Here is a 7,146-nt window from a genome sequence, read left to right on the forward strand (position 1 = left end):
TTATAGTCACCCAGTAACGTTGTGACGTTTGATACACACAAGGTATTCCTCCGGTGTCAGAGAGTTACATGATCTCATGGTCATAGGAATGAATACTTGACACGCAGAAAACAATAGCAACAAAATGACACGATCACATGCTACATTCATAGTTTGGATCTTGTCCATCACATCATTCTCCTAATGATGTGATGCAGTTATGAAGTGACAACACTTGCATATGGTCAGAAAACCTTAACCATCCTTGATCAAGTGGCTAGCAAACTAGAGGCTTACTAGGGACATTGGTTTGTCTATATATCCAAACATGTACCTATGCTTTCATTCAATACAATTATAGCATGGATAATAAACGATTATCTTGAAACAGGAAATATAATAATAAATATTTTATCATTGCCTCTAGGGTATATTTCCAACACCTTGTCTATCACGGGAAAACAACTTTAGTAGGCTCCCCACTAGATCTTCCACAACCCTTGCGGGTTCGCCTCGAAGCTCCTCCGAGACTGTTAGACGCTTGCGTGTTCACTGTGCAGCACGTTGCTTAAAATACGGGTGGACGCTTGGGCCTGAAGATCATGAATCTTGTTCCATCGAGCAGATCCCGCCTCGAGCCGCTCCACGAGCCTCGTTGTAACTGCCCGAGACTAATGCTATAGAAGATTCCCTTTCTATTTCATTTCGCCACGTGATCTATCTGGTTGTCGCATTCATTGTCACATCATTCGCATCATCCGCATTGCATGGGAACTCTGTTGCCGTCATTTTTTCATAATTTGCATCCATTCGTAGTTGCGAGTTCTTCCTATTGTTGTTGTTGACCTCTTCACGACCAACCACACACGCACATGCCCGCAGTATCAGTAATATATTGTTTTTAAAAGTTCTTATAAAACTTTCTCGGAATGGGTTGAAAGTTGGTGTGCGGTTTTAATTTATAGTAGGTAGAATGCTTGCCAAATTTTGTTGCATTCGATGTCCATTTGATACCCAAACCGTTAAACATATAGAAGGACTATAGCCGGTTTATTCATCTGATATTTTTCGGTTTCAAAACTTCTTGTTGGGATGCCCGTGTTCCTTCTATTCTTTCCCTAGCGTCTCTGCACAGTGCACTGATCCACTTAAAATCTAGCCAGAAAACTACCCTTGGACCCAAACCAGATGGTCCGGATAAACCACAAAATACCCCAAACAAGTGGATCTGGATAAACCCCAAAATACCCCTTACCATCATCGGTTTCTCAATCAGAATCCCTAAATATTTATATCGATCGTTCGATCTAAATAGGAGGGTTTGAAATGACCGATAACCCAAACCCCTCTTAATATAAATAGTTGGGAAACCCTAAGAGCAACTCCAATGGGGCGACCCATTTCGGTCGCCGCCATCCGTTTGGGTCGGTACAAACACAAAAGGCGGCCCAACGCGCCGACCCAAACGGACGCGCGTCCGTTTTTCATGCGCGGGCGACCCATTCCCACCCCATTTTTGAGCCGAATTTGCGTCGGCCCGGACACGCGACGGACGCGTGCATGCTCGCCTTCTCCTCCCCCCGGGCCCGCTGGTCGGTGGCACAGTCGCCTTCCCCCATCCAACAACAACCCTCGCCCGCCTCCTTCGTCACTGACGCCGCCGCCCATTTTTGCCGGCAACTCTGCCAGCTGCCCACTCTCAGCAACGCCGCCCACATCCGCCCACTCTCAGCAACGCCGCCCTCTCCCACATCGCCCGCCGCCGCCGTCTTGCCGCCGGGGAGCCGACTGCTTCCCACCTCCACGCACCCCGACCAAGAAGTCGCCTCGCCGCCCGGCCAGATCCTCACTGGCACGGCCCACTCGTCGGACACTGGCAGGGCAACTAGCTGGTCCGTTCGGGCCTCGACTCCCTTCGCCGGCCATCTTCTTCGTCGACAGAAAAATGGACACCGCCGAGTACTTGTTTTTTCACAATTTCCATTGCGACTCTGACGATTCATCGTCTGATGACAAGGAGGAGATGTTGGCTGCCGTGTTGGTCCATCACCACCTCAACACTCAGCGGACGTTGTTCTGTGGCTCCATTCCGGGACACCTTCCAACGTTGAATCACAACCGAGAGAGCGGGCATTTCCTTCTTTGGAAGGACTATTTTGATACAGCAAACCCGTTGCTCAAACATCAACAATTCCGCCGTCGTTTCCGTATGAGTAGGCATGTTTTCAACCGTATTAGAGAGGGAGTGGTCGGCTAGGATGACTACTTCGAGTGCAAAGCGGACGCCGTTGGCAAGATATGTTTTTCCTCTTATCAGAAATGCACTGCCGCCATCCGAATGCTTGCATACGGAGTGCTCGGTGATCTCATTGACGAGTACGTCCGTATGAGCGAGTCTACTTGCCTAGAGTCCCGGTATAAGTTCTGCAAGGCTGTTATTGTTGTGTTTGGCCTTGAGTACTTGAGAGAGCCGACTGCTGAAGATACAACCCGTTTGGTGGCGATGAATGCCAGCAGGGGCTTCCCAGGGATGCTTGGTAGCATAAACTGCGTGCACTAGGAGTGGAAGAATTGCCATTCTGCTTGACAAGGGCAGTATAAGGGCCATGTCAGGGCTTGCACTATCATACTAGAGGCCGTGGCGTCTGAAGATCTCTGGATCTGGCACCCTTTCTTTGGCATGGCTGGATCACACAATGATATCAACGTCCATAAGCGCTCACCCGTGTTTTCTAGGCTTACTGAAGGCAATAGCCTACCGGTGAACTTTACTGTCAACGCCCACAACTACGACAAAGTATAGTACTTGGGTGACGGTATCTATCCTGAGTGGACCACTATTGTCAATACAATACCCGACCCTGTCGGAGAGAAGAGGAAAAGATTTGCCTAAGAGCAAGAGAGTGCTAGGAAGGATGTCGAGCGTGCCTTTGGTGTTTTGCAATCTTGATGGGGCATTGTTCGGTATCCTGCTAATACACGGAGCACGCAGAAACTGTGGGAGTTGACGACTGCTTGTGTGATCATGCATAATATGATCGTAGAAGACGAACGCCCGGAATGTCTGGACGATTAAGGGTTTTAGTTTCAGTTTGAGAATGTTGTGTCTGAGCATGGAGAAGCGACAACGTTTGAACAGTTCACCCAATTTCATCAAGACATGCGTGATTGGAAAACTCACGTGCAACTACAAAATAATTTGGTTGAGCATGTGTGGGATCATGTTGGCAACCAATAGATTTATTTTCTTTTATTCATTAGCAAAACTATGTACGAACTATGTGAGACATTTTTATTTTTATTCGGCTTGTAATAAGTATGCTATTTTCGGTCCAAATTATGTTATTGATTCAAACTATGAAAATCATGCAAAATAGGACGGCGAGCTGGTCACGCCTGCACATATGGGTCGGCGCGTTGGCCGCGCTGCCGATCCATATCTAAAACAGGGCGGACGCCGGCGAGCGGCTGACCCAAACGGACAAAAAAAAACGGACGAAATCGTTGTCCGTTTGAGTCAATCCGTTTGAGTTGCTGTAACTTTTAAGGATCTTGTCCCATCACGCCGTCGCCAACCACATCTTCCTTAGGATCCCCCCACCCCACCCACCCACCCACTAGAACATCGACAATTTTCCCTGTTCCATCCAACCCATCAATCCACTCCACCTCACCGCAACCAGCCACACCTTTGCAATGAGTGGGCCCCTGCTCGATCTCCTCGCGCTGTTCGTGCCCAAGCCCCTCCAGCACGACGCCGTCCATTCCCCTTCTCGTCAGGCCAGACGACGAGCTGCCAGAGACCAGTCAGGTCGTTGCCTCTCCCTGCTTCCCGTGCAACTCCTTTTCTTCCCTCCCTAATCCCTCTCTCTCTCCGGGGAATTGGCAGATCCAGGAGCTCCTAACCATAGCCGCCAACAGCAGCAGTGTGACCCCTACTAGGAGGTGTAGCCACAGCGCTCGGAGGCGCCTTCCTAACACAGCATTGTATGCCCAAGCTACCATGGGCACCCACGCCAGGAGCCCCGCCAACCTCGTTGACGCTGGCGCTGTGCCGCCCTGCTGAGTGCTTCTCCCTTCCCTTCGTTTTCATCTCCCGCGTGTTCTCTTCTTCCCTGAGCTCCCTCTCCATATCTACCCATTTTTTCTCTTAGGTACCCAAACATGGAAGCTGCAATGAATGCCAAGATTCACCGGACAACAAGAGAACGTAGTCCCTCACTGAATCCATGGCGCACATATGGGATCTGACTCATTTGGTTCGGTTCCCAACGACCTCAGGGCCAGGACCTCCCTTATCACCATGGATCTGCTGTTGTCTTTGTTCTTCACTAAAGAGTAGTAGTAGGTCGCACACCGAGCTTTGACTGAGCCGAGGCCCTACTCCAGCGCCCGTGTGGGCCGCGAGTGCCCCTAGCCCTCCAGCAACCAGCCCAACCTGGCCCGAGTTGAGCCTCCACCCGTCATCATATCTTGGGGCAGTCAAAGCCCATCATACGAGAACCCCTTCCTAGCCTGACTGGCAATCAAGCGAGATGCTCATCTAGGATGTACTGGGTTTGATCCGAGGCACCCCAATATCATTGCCTGTTGCGTTCAAATTTTGCACATTAAAACTTGTCCTACAATAAAAATGATTAAAATTTTCAGGAGATTAATAATATCCCACTTTCATGCATGATAAAAATGTTTAACTTGTTGTTTTTTATTTAATTTCCATTCTAACATGTGAAAAATAATTTGTCTCATAACTAAACAACCATAGCTTCGATTAGAATGATCCACGTATATAACTTGACTAGAAAAGAGTGTATAATCATAAGGTGGACTTTATTTTACTATTTAATTTAATTATAGTGCAGAATTGGACCAAAATTCAGAAATTACATATGTGGACATTTCGGAATTGTTATCCGTTGCTCCTACCTCATTTAAACTTGCCTAAACATGTAGTCTATTTACGCTTCACCTTGTGCCATGTTTAGAAAAATTTAATCTTGTCATGTCAATTAATGAGAGTGAATAAATGATTTGAACATAGAGTTTCATCAATATGGAACTCGTTGCATAATTAACTTCACTTAATTTGCAGTGATTAATTGTTGTATCTTGCCATGCCATGCCTATTTTAACCTTACATGCTTCATACTTTTTTGCGCATCATATCATGAATTTGTTTTGGTGTTTAACATGTGTTGTTTGATTTTTTCTAGATTTGCTTCACCTTGCTAGAGTTCCGAACCGACTCAGAGTGTGAGGATTCGTTCCATTATGTTGGTGCGTCTTCTTCATGGCTTCGTTCTTCTTCGAAGTGGGATCTCTGGCAAGATGAACATTTCCCTCGATATTACTACTAGCATTGTCATGCTAGTTGTCAAGTTCTATCGCTATGTCTTGCTGCCCACCACTTGTTTGTAAAGCCTCCCAATCTTCCATGATCAGCCCCTAAGCTCCACTTTCCCAGCAAACCATTGTTTGGCTATGTTTCCGCTCGCTCAGCCCTTCTTATAGCTTTGCTAGTTGCATGTGCAAGTCAACAACATGGATCTTGCGATATCAAAATATTATTGCTATTTAATTTCACGCACATATACACTTGGTAAAATGTGGAAGGTGTGGCCTTTTGCATGGTGTTTTGTTCCACCTTTGCCGCCCTAGTTACTTGTGTACCGGTATTATGTTTCATATCGAGTGTGCCTAACATACTTGTGGTTGTTATGGGGACCCCTTGATTTTCGTTTTGGGATAAAACTCTTCCGGGAAGGCTCAACATTGGTACTGTTTGCTTAATAGCATCTAAAATGTGCATATGGAATGATCACCCCGTGGATAATTAATCAACTCTCCCGGGCCAGTTCTCCTCATGAGTGTTGGTCCAAACCAGACAATGTCCGGCACCCACTCGTCATCCGGGGTTTCAGCCAACCCGATGTCTTTCCCATCTGGTAGTGCCCTGAGAAAGAGATTCAGGTGGCTCCTATTGGGATATGGCCTGTCAGACGGTCTTGCTGGATTTGTTTTACCTCTCCCAAATGCCTTGTGCATTGGGATTTCAAGGATATCCTGGGCTATCTCGAGGCTGAGGTTTTTCAGCACAGCTAGTGGCTATTTTCTGATGGATGACTTGGAGCACCCATGTAGGGTTAAATCTTTTGGAAAGCCGTGCCAGCGGTTATGTGGTAACTTGGAAAATTGTTTAACATCCGATCATAGAAAACTTAAAGTAAACTTAAATAAAATACAAAAAATTATGTGGTTAACCATGACCGTGTCTTCTTGTGAGGTTTGAACCAAGAAGGGACCACGGTGGGGTTATGTTTGACTCGTAAATAGGTGTTCATGATGACGTGGTTGATCATTACTAGTTCATGTCCATTTATGTGTAGCACTATTCTTATTTTTGTACTCGTAAGTTACCCACTCAAATAAATGCTTAGTACTTTTTTCAGCCTCACCACTAAACCATACCTCGTCGATTAAGTTTTGCTAGTCTTGAGACACTTGGAAATTGGACAGCCAAGTCGCCATGGCTAACAGATTACTACAACAATAGTTGAAGATACAAGTAAAGCGATGTTTTGACGTGAGAGCGATGCTTGTTTGATTTGGAGTTCTTCTTATTCTTCTTCTTCATTGATGTAGGTTGGGTTCCAGGCCGCCAGTCTGGAATTAGCAAGGATGGATTTCGCTTTTATTGTATGATTTCATCCATAGTCGGACCCTGCTCTTCTATTTGATGATTGATTGTATTGTTGTACTAACATGATAATGATGTAGCTTTTGGGGAGTGTGAGCCAATTCCATATACTCATCTTGTGGGGACCCCGACTTGTAATTCGTGATCACCGAATACACGTGTACAGTGATCCCAAATATAAATGCTCAATGAACACACAAAAGCTGAATAACAAGAGTCTTACATCCAAACATACCGTCTGATACATATAAGGGCCATTAATGCTGAGTCTTACATAGATATAGCCTCGAAGGTCGACACATCATACATAGCTAATAGTGGAAATCTTGAATGAAGGCGTGAACCCATGCCATCAGCCTTAACCTATAGCCATTCTGACTGGGAAGGGTCCTAGTTCGCATGTTCGTCACCGAGGAACTCTTCTCCAAATTCTTGATCTTTGATGCATGTCCTATTAAATAACTAGTGGA

At 46.2% G+C, this 7,146-nt stretch overlaps 1 long non-coding RNA gene across 1 annotated transcript; it reads left to right on the top strand.

Moving 5' to 3' along the window:
- Nucleotides 1-3,611: 3,611 nt before the first annotated feature.
- LOC123408529 lies at nucleotides 3,612-6,786 on the top strand. Its single transcript, XR_006612762.1, has 2 exons — nucleotides 3,612-3,790; nucleotides 3,869-6,786. It is a non-coding gene; the product is annotated as an uncharacterized LOC123408529 (long non-coding RNA).
- The last annotated feature ends 360 nt before the right edge of the window (nucleotides 6,787-7,146 follow it).

The sequence above is a fragment of the Hordeum vulgare genome, chromosome 1H (genome assembly GCF_904849725.1).
Source record: "Hordeum vulgare subsp. vulgare chromosome 1H, MorexV3_pseudomolecules_assembly, whole genome shotgun sequence".
Lineage (NCBI taxonomy): Eukaryota > Viridiplantae > Streptophyta > Magnoliopsida > Poales > Poaceae > Hordeum > Hordeum vulgare.